We start from the raw sequence: 15,447 nt of genomic DNA on the forward strand, positions 1-15,447 counted from the left end.
ATATCAGTAATATATGATGTATATTATTATGAGCATCACAGCTAAACTTTCCTGTTTTTCCATTGCTAGGTGATTTCTCACTCACTGGAACTTAGATCTCATTATGTGTTTCTTTTCATTTACTGGACAGATTTGAAGTATCATAGCTCAGCATAAAGAACATCTTTATCAGCATTAGTTTTATAGAAGATTCGCCAGAATAGCTAAACTATCAGCATCTTAAGTTATCTATGCTAGCTTGTAAGAGGGTATTTTGAGATTTATTGTGTTTGAGCTGTGAAAACTCCATAAATATTAAATGTATATTAGGTTGAACGGTTTGTATAGAGCATAGTAAGATGAATGAAATCCTAGTTTGATTTTGAGAAATGATAAATTATGTTGAAATGCTTGCATTAGTAGATTGAAAAATTTATTGAATTAAATATGATCAGATTATCAGCTTAGCTATAGTTAGTAATTCCCTTCGCCCCTTCTTAAAGGTGGGGTGTAGTACACTCACCCGATTTAGGAATGGGGTGTTACACTTTAGATATCTATCTTCCATTCTTATGTCTACATCGCTTCTCTCTTTCTCGCATTGACCGGACAAAGGTTTCGAATGAGCATCCCATGGGACAGCCATAGCTTGAACCTTCCTTCTCACAGTCAGCTATGTAACTCAGGCAGCAAAGGTTCGAGCAGGATGGCGGTTAGTCTTCCTCGTCTCTTTCGGGTGAGCGGCGGGAATAGCTCTTCTAGCATCCGAACTGTAATATGGCTTTGTTTTGTAGCCTCCATCAATGTATTTCTTCGATTTGCCTTATACCTTTGGCACCCTTGGTTCAAAGCAGTTCGGGCAGATGAAGAGCTTAGGCGAAAAGAGTAGAATCCAGTCTCGTAATGCGAACAGCCTCCCAATGACAAACAGTAGGAGAGTCGAGAAACTGGCTGACGACACTAACAGCAAAAGATATATCTGACTTGGTGACTGTAAGATAATTCAGTTTTTTGACTAATCTCCGATACCTTCCATGATCTAACAAAGACCCCCTGACCAGGAACAAGTCGCATATTAAGGTCCATAAGAGTATCAACAGGATGAAACCCTAACATACCTATCTCCTCCAATATATCAAGGACATACTTCTTCTGATTCATAACTATACCCTGACGAGACCGAGCAATCTCAAACCAAGAAAGTATCGTAACTCTTCCAGATCTTTGATCTAAAATTGCTGATGTAAATAACCCTTCAGAACAGTAATGCCATCACTATCATCACCAGTAATAACAATGTCATCTATATAGACAATCAAAAGAATGCGCTTGCCTGACTTTAAATGCCTATAAAAAATCGATTGATCAGAAGTACTTCTGAGAAGACCGAACTGAAGAATAACGGAGCTGAACTTCCCAAACCAGGCTTGGGGAGACTGCTTCGAGCCATATAATGACTTCTTTAACTGACATACATACTCCTGAGCAACATACCCAAGAGGTTGCTCCATATAAATCTCCTCGTGAAGATCACCATACAGAAACACATTCTTAATATCCAACTAACGAAGAGACCAGTAAAAGATAGTAGCTAAACTCAAAAGAAGACGAACAGATGTGAGTTTAGCCACAGATGAGAATGTATTAAGGTAATCTTAGCCAAAAACCTGAGTGAAACCCTTTGCAACCAACCGAGCCTTCAATCTATCAACCCGCCCATCAGGATCCAGCGACAACCAACAATGGACTTACCTGGAGGAAGTGGAACAAGATCTCAAGTATCCAAAGCACGCAGCACAAACATCTCATCATCCATCACCTGCTTCCAATCGGAATGAGCAAGTGCCTCTGTAATAGTATGAGGAATAGAGACCGAAGCAAGCGAGAAAATAAAGACAGAATATCTAGAAGACAAGGATAGATAACTAATAAAACGATCAATAGGATGTTTTATTTAAATACTTTTGCACAGAGCAATAGGAACATCGAGATCAGAAGAAGCTGGTGTAGTAGGACTGTCTAGCAGAGAAGCGATTGGTGCCAGTGTTGAATCCGTGGGCTCAACAGGAAAGATCCCAGGTGGTGCACGATGTTGATATGTCTGAAAATTCGATCGATCAAATCTAGATAGAGATAAAGAAATGGGCACAGATGACGAGGATGTCACCAGTGAGAAGAGATACAGGTAGCCTAATAGATACAGACTCCTCATGATGGACAATAGACTTAGATCCAAGAGAAAACTAAAGAATAGACTCAAAAAAACGTGACATCAGATGATATAAAGACACGAGAAGAACAAGAAAGTAGCACCTATATCCCTTTTGGGACCAAGAATATTCAAGAAAAACACATTTTATGAATCTCGGAGACAACTTATCATGAATAGGAATAGATTGATGGACAAAAGTGCACCCAAAGACTCTAAGAGGTAAGACATACAGGGAGTTCCAAGGAAATAAAATCGAAAAGGAGATTTGATCATGCAACATGGATGAGGACATACGATTTATAAGATAATATGCAGTAAAGATAGCGACATCCCAAAAATGAACAGGCACATGCATATGTATGAGAAATGTCCGTGCTGTGTCAACAAGATGATGATTCTTGCACTCTGCTATCCCATTTTATTGAGATGTATAAGCACAAGACGTCTGATGAAGAATCCCATGAGTAGTCATAAAGTTTTGAAAATTAATAGATAAGTACTCACGAACATTATCACTTCAAAGAATTTTAATGGCTGTATGAAACTGATTTTTAATTTCAACATAAAATGCAGTAAAAACTGAAAATGGTTCAAAACAATTACGTAATAAATACATCCTAATCATGCAAGAATAATCATCAATAAAAATGATAAAATAGTTAAATTTCATAAAAAAATAATTTAACTAGGTCCTCAGATATCAGAATGAACAAGACTAAAGGGTGCTGAAGCACGTTTATTTGACCGACTAGGAAAAAGACAACTCTGCTTTCCTAACTGACACGACTCACAATTTAACTCATGGACACCAGATACACTAGACACCATCTTTGGAAAATTCTAGAGATGAGGATGACCTAACCGGTTGTAAATTTGAAGAGACGTAGCAGCAACTGCATACACTGGTGGTCCAGACAGCCAATACAAACTACGAAACTCAAAATCGGAAGTAATCGTCCTCCCTGTCTTCAAGTCCTGCACCACCACAGAATCAGAAGAAAAAGTAACTAAGCAATGCAATTATTTAGTTAATTGACTAATGGATATTAAATTAACAAAAAAATCATGAATATATAGAACAAAAGATAAGGGCAAATTAGGACGAAAGAAAATGGTTCTCCTACCCCAAATTATAGTAGACCCATTAGCTAAAGTAACATGTGATAAAGTTTGTGACTCAATGATATAAATAAAACTATGTGCCCAGACATGCAATCAGAGACATCAAAATCAAAAATCCAAGGAACAAAGTTACTTGATGAGTGATTAAGACAGGTAGTCGGATTACCATATTGTGCTAAAGCAATGATGGATGAGGAAGCTTCCTATGATGCTTGGAACTGAAGAAACTATGTATACTCCTCTCCAGAGATCATGACATTATCAGAAGCTGGGGCAGACACTGTTATCCTCTGCTGACTGAGTCTACACATTGTGTAGTCCGCTGTGGAAATCCATGAAGTGCGTAATAGGTGTCCCGAGTGTGCCCACGACGATTACAATGGATGCACTAGGGACGACCGCCACCACGACCACCTCTACCATTACGGCCTCGACAACCACCTCGTCCACCTCTAAAACCTAAATCTCCTGAGGACAGTGGACAAGGTGGAGTGATCAGAGAATAAAGCTACATAACGGTTTACCCCTATGGATGCTCGGAGTAAATATAAGTAAACATCTACAGAAGAGGGTATAGGATCTGAACTAAAGATCTGGATGCGAACACCCTCTAACTCCGAACGAATCCCATGGAGACATAAGACAATAATCAGACGATCCCACTGAATCTGCCTGATCCGAATATTAGGAGAAAAAGGTAATAGCTCATGTAACTCAGTGGCAAGTGACTAATGACGCACTAGATAGGAATGCATATTAGAACCTTCCTGTCGGAGATGAAAAAGAGAACCAATCACATCGTACAAGTGTGTAAAATTGCTCAAGTATAATTCTCAGACACGAACCCAGGTACCATAACCTGTACGGATTGATCTGAAGATAGAAAGTAGATCAAAGTCAATGGTCTACCAAATCAAATCAAAAATCTGAGCAGACTCTTTCTCGCTGGTCTCGACTAGCAATAAGGATCTGATTAATAGAGGATGTAAGATGGTCAGAAACATCCTGACCTTTGCACCATAACTCCACAAATGCAGCCCACAATGAATAATTTTTATCATTCAACTTGTCAGCAGTGATCATAGCAGGTCCAGTGAGGATAGGTGCATTCATCCTAAAGATGGGTGTGGTGGATATGGCAGTAACATCCAAAGTAGAAGCCATTAAATGAAAAAAAATCCAATCAAGGACAACAGAAAAATCTAGATAAGAACAGCGATGAGGACTGCTGCAGCGAATAGAGAAGACAAAAAGGACCGATTGGACAGAGGCTGACGGCGGTGAGGACTGTTGCAGCGGATAGAGAAGACAAAGAGACCGACTGGAAAGAGACTGGACGACGATAAGAACTGCTACAGGACAAAGGATGGCGGCTAGGATTTCTCCTTTGGCTCTAATATCATGTAGAAGATAGGATCTAGAAAGAGAACCCTTGTTAGAAAAACTAGGAAGAGGAGAAAGAGAGAGATAGGTAAAGGTAAAAATGATGGTATATATTTCATATTACAAGAGGCTCTATATATAGAGCAATAAAGATCTAGATACAATGAACCTATTGATCTCCTAATGATATATTTCCTAAATAGGATTTGATATATTCCCTATTTAGGATTATACAGATTTGATATATTTTCTGTTTAGGATTATACAGAAAATATTCACAATGATTTATATGTTAACATAATATGATATCTAATTTAACAAGAATCACCACGGATTGCTTCGGACAAAAGAAAGACATCACAAAATCTGATGCCTTCACGTGCGGATGTCAATAGTGGAGAAGAAAGGGTGACTAAGCAGACCAAGGAGATACTTAAGAAGAGTACCAACCTATATGCTAGACCTGCATCAGAGAAGTGTTTTAGGTGTGGCAAACCCGGCCACCGTTCAAATGAATATCCTGCTAGGCACCATGTAAATCTAGCTGAACATACTGATTATGAAGATGATTGGGAAGATGAACCCCAGAAGGATGAAGGGATATGTGAGCCTGATGGTGGAGATGACTATGAGAGGTACAATTATGTAGTCAGGAAGGTGATGCTGGCACCAAAACATGAAGACAATACACAGCACCACAACCTATTCCATACCAAGTGCACTATTCTTGAAAACATTTTTGATCTTATTGTTGATAGTGGTAGCTGTGAAAATATTATTTCTAGGGATATTACTAAACTTTTGCAATTGCCTGTAGAGAAACACCCCAAGCCCTATGTGATTAAATGGATAAAAGAAGTTGAAGGGATCAAAGTTACTGAACTTTGTAGGGTTCCTCTTTCTATTGGCAAGTATTATAGGTATAAGGTTGCTTGTGATATCATTGATATGGATGCTTGTCATATTTTATTTGAGAGGCCATGGCAGTATGATTTAAATGCTACTCATTCTGGTAAAGATAACATTTACCACTTTGTGAAAGATGGCATAAAAATTACTTTATTGCCTTTGAAAGGAGAAATTCGACCCCAAGCTTCTAGAATGGACGGAAAAAATTTTCTCACTATCACTAGTTCAAAGCATGATTTTAACGCAGATATCAAGCAGTCCAGGGAGGTTCATGCATTGATAGTGAAGCCATTACCAATGGTTGAAGAGGAGAAGGACAACTTCCTATAGAGGTGCAGTTGTTGTTGGATAAGTTCAAGGAGCTTATGCCGGAGTTGCCTGCTAGTCTTCCACCCATGCGAAACATACAGCACCATTTGATTTGGTGCCTGGTGCCAATTTGCCAAACCTGCCACCGCCGTGAAGAGCACCCCATTGAATGGGAAAAGATGGTCATGTAACCCTTCTTGCTCCTATGACCGAACGACCTGGTGATTACCCAATCCAAATACTTTGCTACTCAGAACATCTAATCTAATTCACATATCATATATGCAAAAATTTAGATCAAATCTAAATTGTATTAGATCTGATTTTACATTAGATCATACCTAAAATTAGATCATAACACATCTCATGCATTGCTAAATCTAGATTTCAACTCTACATGCATATATCTGGATTTAACTGTCAATCCAAGATAAGTCATTCACATTGTATTTCAATCTTTTTCAAATCCATTACATGGATTATCTGGGCTTAGGTTTTGCTAAATTGAAATACACTGATGCATATCTCCTACTAATTCGAATGGATCAATGACATCTTGACTCACGAACCACCTTGACAAGTACTTGACTGCACCCAAAAATCTTCCACCACTGAATTAGAAACTCAGTTAGTCTGGCACCAAAGTATAGTGAGTTGCTTGCAAGTCACCGTGATGATCTCAAATCGGAGGGACACTTATATCCATATCCTTCACGAGCTACTCTTGACAGCAAAGTGCTCCGCAGTTGGTCACATTCGGTGACGATGTACACCTACATCTCACCTGTATGCCAATATATATATACAGGTTTCCAATCCCCAGGTTAGAAGATATGTTGGATGGGTTGGAGGGGTCCAAAATATTTTCTAAAATTGATTTGAGGTGTGGATATCATCAAATTAGTATCAGGCCTGGAGATGAATGGAAGACTGCCTTCAAGACGGAGGGGTTGTACAGATGGTTAGTGATGCCATTTGGATTGCTAAATGCTCCAAGCACCTTTAGGCAACTAATGAACCAGGTACTTAAGCCTTTCATTAGTAAATTTGTAGTAGTTTATTTTAATGATATTTTGATCTACAGTACCTATGAGGCTGTTCACATTGAGCATTTGAGGGAGGTGTTGACTGTCTCACAGAAAAATAAGTTGTATGTTAATTTAAAGAAGTGCAGCTTTATGACAGTCAAGCTTATTTTCTTGGGCCTTGTTGTGAGTGCTAATGGCATTCATGTGGATGAAGAGGTGCGAGCTATTAGAGATCGGCCTGCCCCTAAGTCAGTCAGTGAGGTACGCAGCTTTCATGGTTTAGCCATTTTTTATCAAAGATTCATCCATAATTTCAGTACCATTGTAGCTCCTTTGATTGACTATATGAAGAAAGAAAAGTTTCGATGGGGTGATGAAGAAGAGAAGAGCTTTGCGTTGATCAAAGAGAAATTGTGTACTACTCCTATCCTTGCTTTGCCAAATTTTGATAAATTATTTGAGGTTGACTGTGATGCATGTGGCGTTGGGATAGGTGCTATATTATCTCAGGAAGGAAGGCCGATTGCTTATTTTAGTGAGAAGCAAGGTTTTCAGAACTGTCTGATTCGTCCGAGGCATGCCGAACCGTACCAATGGAGAACCGGGATGGTTCCGACTTGAAAAATGGCACACGTCGGCATCGAGAGAGCAAGAGAGGGAAAGAGAGAGGAGGAGAGGGAGAGAGAGAGGAGGACACCGTCAGAGGCCGACGGTGACCCTCTGCGGCCGCCATAGAGCTGCAGAAGCCCCTGCGGCTCAGTTCACCCAATAGGATTGTTAAACGAGAGAGAAAGAGAGAGAGGGGGGAGTGACTCATTGAAGGGAGGACGGGACGGCAAAGGGGCTGTCGGAGGTTTTCGGACATCCGTCATGGCCAGCAGGTGGCGGAAACCATGCAGGTGGAGTCGCAGCCGCGAAACAAGGGCTATCACCCCTGTTCTCTCGTCGGGCTTTTTTTAAAAACGAAGATGAATAGTGAAGCCGACAAACTATTTGCCAACTTCACTGTTTAGGAGGTTTTTTAAAAAAATTTAAAAACAATGAAGTCTGCAATCGGATTGCCGGCATCATTTTTTTAATTTTTTTTAAAAAAAGCAAAAATAGTAAAGCTAGCAAATGGTTTGCTGGCTTCACTTAAGTTCTAATTCTTTAAGAAAATCCTATGAAACAGGGGCGCTGCCCCTATTTCACGCCCGCAGTGTGGCACCGTAGACTGCACCGTCCGACAGCCACATGGCTAGTCAAAGGCCATCGGGCGGCCCCTTCGACTCCCTCTTTTTCTTTCTTTCTCTCTCTATTTCTCTCTCTCTTTTCCTCCTCCCAGTTCTCTTGTTTCGGTTCGCACCGATCCGGTAGGGCACAGACCCGTACCGATCTGTACCTCTAGTCGACCGGCATTGGCTCTGATACTGAGTCAGCGAACCTTGATGAGAAACTTAATGAGGCTCGCCAAAAGTGGTCTACATATGATCAAGAACTTTATGCTGTATATCGGGCATTGAAACACTGGGAGCATTATTTAATGCAAGATCAATTTGTGTTGTTTACAGATCATCAAACCTTGCAATATCTTAACAGTCAGAAACTTATTAGCAAAGTACATGCTAGATGGTCTTCTTATTTTCAGCAATTTCCTTTTACTCTTAAGCATAAATCGTGTGTGCAAAATAACGTTGCAAATGTCTTGAGTAGGAGGGCTGCGTTACTTGTCACTTTGAGCCATGAGGTTGTTGGGTTTGAATTCTTGAAGGAGCAGTATGAAGATGATGATGATTTCAAAGAGATTTGGGGCAACTGCATTGCCAAACAACCTACTGGTGACTATTATATTTTTGAAGGCTCTCTCTTTCATGGAAATCGCCTGTGTATTCCACGTACGTCTTTAAGGGAGAAACTAATTAGAGATTTGCATGGTGGCCCTCTTGGTGGTCATTTGGGAAGAGAGAAGACTATAGCTAGCGTGGACCAGCGGTATTATTGGCCACAACTGAAGAGAGATGTGGGAAGTTTTGTTAGGAAGTGTTATGTATGCCAGGATGCTAAGGGGCAATGTCAGAACACTGGGCTGCATATGCCTTTACCAGTTCCTGAAGCTATTTGGGAGGACTTGTCTACGGATTTTGTTCTTGGTTTGCCACGAACTCAACGAGAAATGGATTCTGTATTTGTTGTGGTTGACAAGTATTTCAAAATGGCCCATTTTATTCCATGCAGGAAGACTACTAATGCTTCCCATGTTGCTAGGTTGTTCTTTAGGGAGGTGGTTCGTTTGCATGGAGTGCCCAAATCTATTACTTCTGATTGTGATAGAAAATTTTTGAGTCACTTTTGGAAGACATTATGGCTACTATTTGATACTTCCTTGAATTTTTGTAGTACTGCACACCCACAGACGGATGGTCAGACTGAGGTGGTGAACAGGACCATAGGAAATTTGATTCGTTGCATTTGTAGGGTTCATCCTAAGAAGTGGGATCATGGCTTGGCTTAAACTGAATTTGCATATAATAATGCAGTTCATAGCTCCATTGGAAAATCTCCATTTTCAGTGGTTTACATGAAGCCCCCTAGGCATGCTGTGGATTTGGCTAGACTTCCTAAGGTTCCTCGTTTGAGTGCAGCAGCAGAAAATATGGCCAAAGATGTGCAAGCTGTTCAAGCAAAGTCGGGCAGACACTGGAGGAAGCCAATGCAAAATACAAAACAGCTGCAGACAAACACCCCAGGGCCAAACAATTCCAAGATGGTGATGTGGTTATAGTGTTCTTGCGAAGGGAGAGGTTTCCTGTTGGTACATATGCCAAGCTGAAGCCAAAGAAGTGTGGGCCTTACAAAATTTTGAAGAAGATCAATGATAATGCCTTTGTCGTAGACTTGCCTGATTCTATGGGTGTCTCAAGGACCTTCAGTGTTTCTAATCTCTACCAGTACTATCCATCTGATGAGCCCTTGTATCCAGAATCTCAACTAAACTCGAGGGCGAGTTCTTCACTTAGAGGGGACCGATGTGGAACGCGTATCCATGGATTATGAAGCGGCAAGCCATGCGAAAGGTCAAGCACAACAATCGCAGGAATTAATTAATTTTATTTGAATTTCTATTATTATTAATTTAGGCATATGTTTCAAAGTTTATTTAGGCCTTTTGGGATTTTTCTACTTATTTTCCTCTGAGGGTGTTTAGGTCTTTTAATATGAGGGGGTTCTCTATAAATACTTTGTAAAAGAGCTTTGCTCTTCAGTTCACCTTTCTAATTCAATTCTGGAGAATTTTTTCAATTCTTTCTAGTGCGCTAGACTGTTTATCTTCCTTGTTTTACAAGGGTTGTGGGTGTAGGCATTTGCTTACCCATCTCATCATCTGCTGCGTTACTCATTGTCAAGGGAAATGGTGCAACCACCACGGTCAAGGGCTAGATGGGGCCTTTGCAGCAGAGGCCAATGACGAGAAGGTTGCAAGAAGAGTGCCAGTGGAAGAAAACAATAGCATGGAGGTCATGGTCAGCAATTTGCCAAGTGGTTGAGGAGGCAACAGGGCACTAAAGATGGGGGTGGGAAAGGAAGAAGAGGTGTCAAAGGTGGCAGCAGAGGACAAGGTAGAGATGGTTTTAGTGTTCCTGGCGGGGAAGGAAAGGAAAAGGAAAAAGAGGGAAGTGAAGGTTGGAAAGAAAGAAGAGTAGATAGCGATAAGGGAAGGTAGTGACAGAAGTGAAGTTGAAGGCAAAGCCAGTCAAGAATAGTGGGAAGGTAGCATTTAGACAGGAAGGCAGCAAAGTGTATCAAAGGAGGGGTCTTCAAGGAGTAGTCGCAAGCGAAGGGAAGAAAGGGAAACGGGGGAGAAATGAGCAAGATTTAAAGGGACAAACTTAGTTTCTCAATTGGAGCCAAGGTTAAAATTGTCTTTTCCACCATAGGTTGGTTTAACCGTAAACCGTGTTCCAGTTGTACTATGAACCCTTCGTAAAGGTAGAAGTTCACTGAGGGTTATTTGTCTCACGTAGCAAATATGAACAGCTATGGGTGTTACATGCAATTGGAACAAATGTTAAGGTGTTATACGCAAAAATAACCATTATTTAGGAGCATGATATGCATACACCAAGGAATGATAGAGTGGACCTGTTAATAGCTGCTCCATTAAACTTTGGACCTATTCTTGGTCAAGGTTGTATGCTCAAAATTAATGTAAAACTAATGACATTTTATATTATACAATAAAACTGATAAAACATTATGCAAAATTACCATTCCATTCCAATGCACTCTCTTATTTCATGCCCAAACAATTATATGGGAATGACAATTTCAGTTCCCTATTTTCCACTAGCATTCCATGCTACTACAACTCTTTCTTACTCCTACAGCAATACAGCGCAAATTGCTCCAAAATCTCTAAATATCACCTAATAGACATTGGCAAATGTGTCAGGCTTTGATGTAGATGGAGGGCTGCATTTGGAGTTACTTGTGGATCTAAAGAGGCTTGAAAATCCAAATTACAACTATGGTGCCAGTTATGATCATGAAACCCCAGGGGCAGGAAAAGAGTACACTTGAAGGCCAGTTGAGCTGATAAGAAAAAAGTGTTTCTCTGTTTTGTTTGCTCAACAAATGCTACATGATTACAGAGGAATTTTCTAAGACTTTTGGAGCTTATCTCCATGCCCAACAGCTGGTGAACAAACTGTAATAAGGGGCCCTCCAGAGGCCTTAGCCATTAAAGACAATAACCACAAAGTCCATTTGCAGTTTCAGGGGCAGAATCCTAGAACCAATATTTTACATCAATACTCGTAGAAAAGCTTCAAGTTTTTAATAAACTGGTTTTGGCCAAAACCAACCTAAACCAGGAAAGCTGAGTTCCTCATACAAAATAGATCAGTTTCAGCTTTTGGCTGACCTTCAAGGCTTGCTACCAATACTTCAGCAACTCTCACAATTATGTAGGCACCACAACACTGAAATTTTAGTTGGAAAACACTCAAGATATCCCTCTTCTTTGGATGTGTGGCACACAAGCATTTATGGAGAGAAATGCCTAAAATATCTCCCATAAACTTATCATGGTCCAAATAATAAAAGTAAAATAATCCTCACAACACGTGTGTACGCAATCTACAACTTTGATATTAGTTGATCAAACCAAGCTAATATTAACAAAAAGTATTCAATATTTGATTAATTTTTTTTGTACAATCAATCTACAAAGTTGAAAATTGTTGAAAAGTTGGTGTGAGACAGACTCATCATACCACTTTAAAAACAAAATAAAAGGTTGTGCAAACTATGATGTGATTTTCGTGATGATGCATAAGATTGCCTCTTGTTTCATCAAGGTGCAACAAGTTGCTAAAGGTTAAGCAAGAGTATTGATCTAGTCGGGGAGGAGGTAATTCCCTTAACTCACTCAACTCGAATCTCTCAAGAAAATTATAGATAAATGAAAAAGATTGGTGAAAGTAGAGTGTACATTCCCTTTTCTTTCATTGATAATTCAAAAATTGAGATACATAACCTCTATTTATAATAATGAAGTCTACCATTGCACAATTCGGATCGGATTCCTATCCTAGTTCGAATGGGACTAACTTTTCCAAAATAGACACAACTAGTGAAAATAAACATGAGAAACTAAAATCCTAAAGGTAAATCTCAACTCCAATGATTTTGCCTTCAAATGCTCCGCATAGTTCTTCTTAAATTGGGACATATGCTTAGTCAAAATCTTTTCCAGAAAAAAAAAATTCAGTTTAATTGGCCCATTTCAAGGCACAAACGATGGAATTTAAGCCTAATCAGTTGTACTGCACCTCTTAGGAGGTGGTGCCACATCATAAATCTCAAAAAGTCATCTGATTTCTTTTTATAAAAAAGTCATCTCAATTGAACGATGTATGACCAAGTTACGGCTTTTGGAAGTTGGCACATGATTGGGCTGCTCGATATGGCAAATCTCACTTCTAGACCTTATCCAACCCTGCCAATAGTAGCCAAAGTGATCCACATCAAATCTAATGATCCTCCTGTATCGTGCTCCTTCTGTTTAAAAGATTTAACTCTTTCAAAGTCCAAACTGAAGGCAGGGAATACCTACTTTCCCATCTCATGATTGAATGACTTGATTTTGCTTGGAAGCTAACCCTTTCGGTTGATCCAAAAAACTCGATCCTCCCACATCTAGTTCTTGTGACCTTCCTTCCGATGACACAATCTAGAGGCTTTTTCCCGATTTTGGTCTTCTTTGCTTTTAGATCTCATCGAACCACTCGCCCACTTCTGCATCTGGACTCAATGGTAGGGTAGCTCCTTGCCATCCTTCCTCATTGATGACAATGATGGCGACTTCCCCTCAATCTCGATCTCAGTTGATCGATTGGTAGAGCCAAGAGGTGAGAACTTAACCACTCACAAGTGGTATCAACTTCTCGTATCATCATCAAAACTTATTGCAAGCACTAACAAATTGCTTCACCTAAGTAGCGGTCACAAGATCTAAGTTTTCCAATGTTCTAGAGGCATTGATCATAAATTCCTTCCCATCCTTTATAAGTCGATACTTCCTTGGACACTTATAGAAAATTGCTTTTCAATCCCATAGTCATGGGCTCCCAAGAATGACCTAGTAGACATCCAAAGGAACACTTTGTATGTCCCCTCATCCCCTCATCGATATGCCTTTCAGTTATTGCAAACTTAAAAGCACATTGCTTAGTGATATTCAACTAGACATTCTTCTGAATCCAATTGAGAGGATAGGGATGCGGGTGAGGCTTGGACTGCAATCTTTGCTCCTAGACCAAGCTTTCATAATTAATCATGCTCTACTTCCCTTGCAGTTTTGAGTGGGAGAGTTCCTCTCACACCTCTGAGTCTACCTCAATTGTTGTCTCTGATTATTTTCCTATCAGACTAAGTTTTGAATCTACTTGCTCAAATTCGGCCAATTCCTTAACCTCAGTCACATTGAGAACCACATTCTCTTTCTGGGAATCCACATCCTTTGTCTTCTTCCTCTTCATCTACAACTCGGAGTGAAGTTCTCAACTCTTCTCTTTGGTATGTCTAATGATCCTATAGTGACAAGAAAAATTTTGAGTTATGTTGACTTGCTTGTTATGTTATTCTCCTTCCTGATCTGATTTTCTGCCACCTTTCTTAAACTTATCGCACTTCTTGCCTTTTCTAAGCTAGTTCTTCTTTTTAATCCCCATGGCCTTCAGACTCGCTTCACTGATGTCTTCATCTTTGAAGAACTTCAGCTCCTTTCAGATGTTCTCATGGAGACCTTTGACGTACTTATGAAGATTGCATATCATCAATGGAGATCTCGAGTGAGATAGCATGGTTGTGAAATTCGATGATATAGTCTTAGATAGATTGATCATACTTTTACCGCAGATATTGCCACTTAATCCATCGATCCTCTTTATAGTTGACTAGTTTGAATTGCTTTTTGATCAGACCCTTGAATTTGCACCATGTCGAATTAGAGATATTGTCATTCCTCATATACAAATTCTACAATATAAGAGAATGGCTAGAAAGCTTGAGGTGGATCAAAGCTGCCTTCTGAACACTAGTGTATCCATAGATAGTGAAATAAGGTCTGTAACTAGTCTAGTCAATTATCCAGCTTCTCTACATCGACAACTCGATCATATTCAGGGTTCTCGATTCAAGCTTCGACTTTAAAAAGCTAAAAGGGAAGAATCTTTGATGGTTATACAGGTATCCAAAGTACAAATGAGATGGATATTTGGTATCCCACCCATTCTTGTTAGTCTCGATACTAGTATTTTGAGTGCCCGCAAGTTGCTCATCCTCCTCACCAGACAATAGATCCTCATCTTCAGACGTAGGAGATAGGTTGGCTACAAGAGTTGCTAGTGCTTGTGTTGAAGGCATTGCTAATTAGGAGACAATCTTGGTGGGTTCGGCAATCTCCTCTAGTTGTATGAGATGTCCCTTCATTTCATCATCTATCAAGGTAGAACTAGTAGCGGCTTTTGTCATGCGATATACCTCAAGCACCAATAGACCTTCTTCCATTTATTTGTATCACTCTCACATCTATACCATAAACTAAGACACCCACAGATATAGAGGATTGAAGCTCTAAAACCGACTTGATCTGATTGGAGAGAAAGTTATTTCCACAACTTGTTCAACTTTAATCTCTCAAAAAAATATGGAAAGTGGAAAAGATTGGCGAAAGTATAATTTACATCCCCTTTTCTTTCATTAATGATTAAAAAAATGAGATTACATAACCTCTATTTATAATAGTAAGATCCACTTTTGCACAATTTGGATTAGATTTCTCTCATAATTCGGATAGGACTAGCTTTCCAAAATAGATATGACTAGTGAAGATGAGCTTTATTTAAGATCCACAAAACATATTAGAAGTTATTAAGCTTTTATTTACCATCTACGGGTTGCAACACCCATGCAAAAGAATAAGTTATTATGAAGTATAAATCTTACATAATATAGAATTGCTAA

General features: G+C 39.6%; 1 protein-coding gene across 6 annotated transcripts in view; it reads right to left on the reverse strand.

The window, feature by feature from the left end:
* LOC105034915 (uncharacterized) overlaps nt 1-15,447 on the reverse strand; it is a 56,829-nt gene that overhangs the window by 18,913 nt on the left and 22,469 nt on the right. For 3 of the 6 annotated variants that reach the window (XM_073257964.1, XM_019847134.3, XM_019847135.3), the window contains one exon: nt 3,054-3,166. The exons of 2 other annotated variants lie outside the window; for them this stretch is intronic. The gene's annotated coding sequence lies outside the window, so the exon portion shown is untranslated. Of the gene's footprint in view, nt 1-3,048; nt 3,167-15,447 lie in introns of all 6 variants that reach the window. One more of the 6 variants, XM_019847136.3, reaches the window with a different exon arrangement.

The sequence above is a fragment of the Elaeis guineensis genome, chromosome 5 (assembly GCF_000442705.2).
Source record: "Elaeis guineensis isolate ETL-2024a chromosome 5, EG11, whole genome shotgun sequence".
NCBI lineage: Eukaryota > Viridiplantae > Streptophyta > Magnoliopsida > Arecales > Arecaceae > Elaeis > Elaeis guineensis.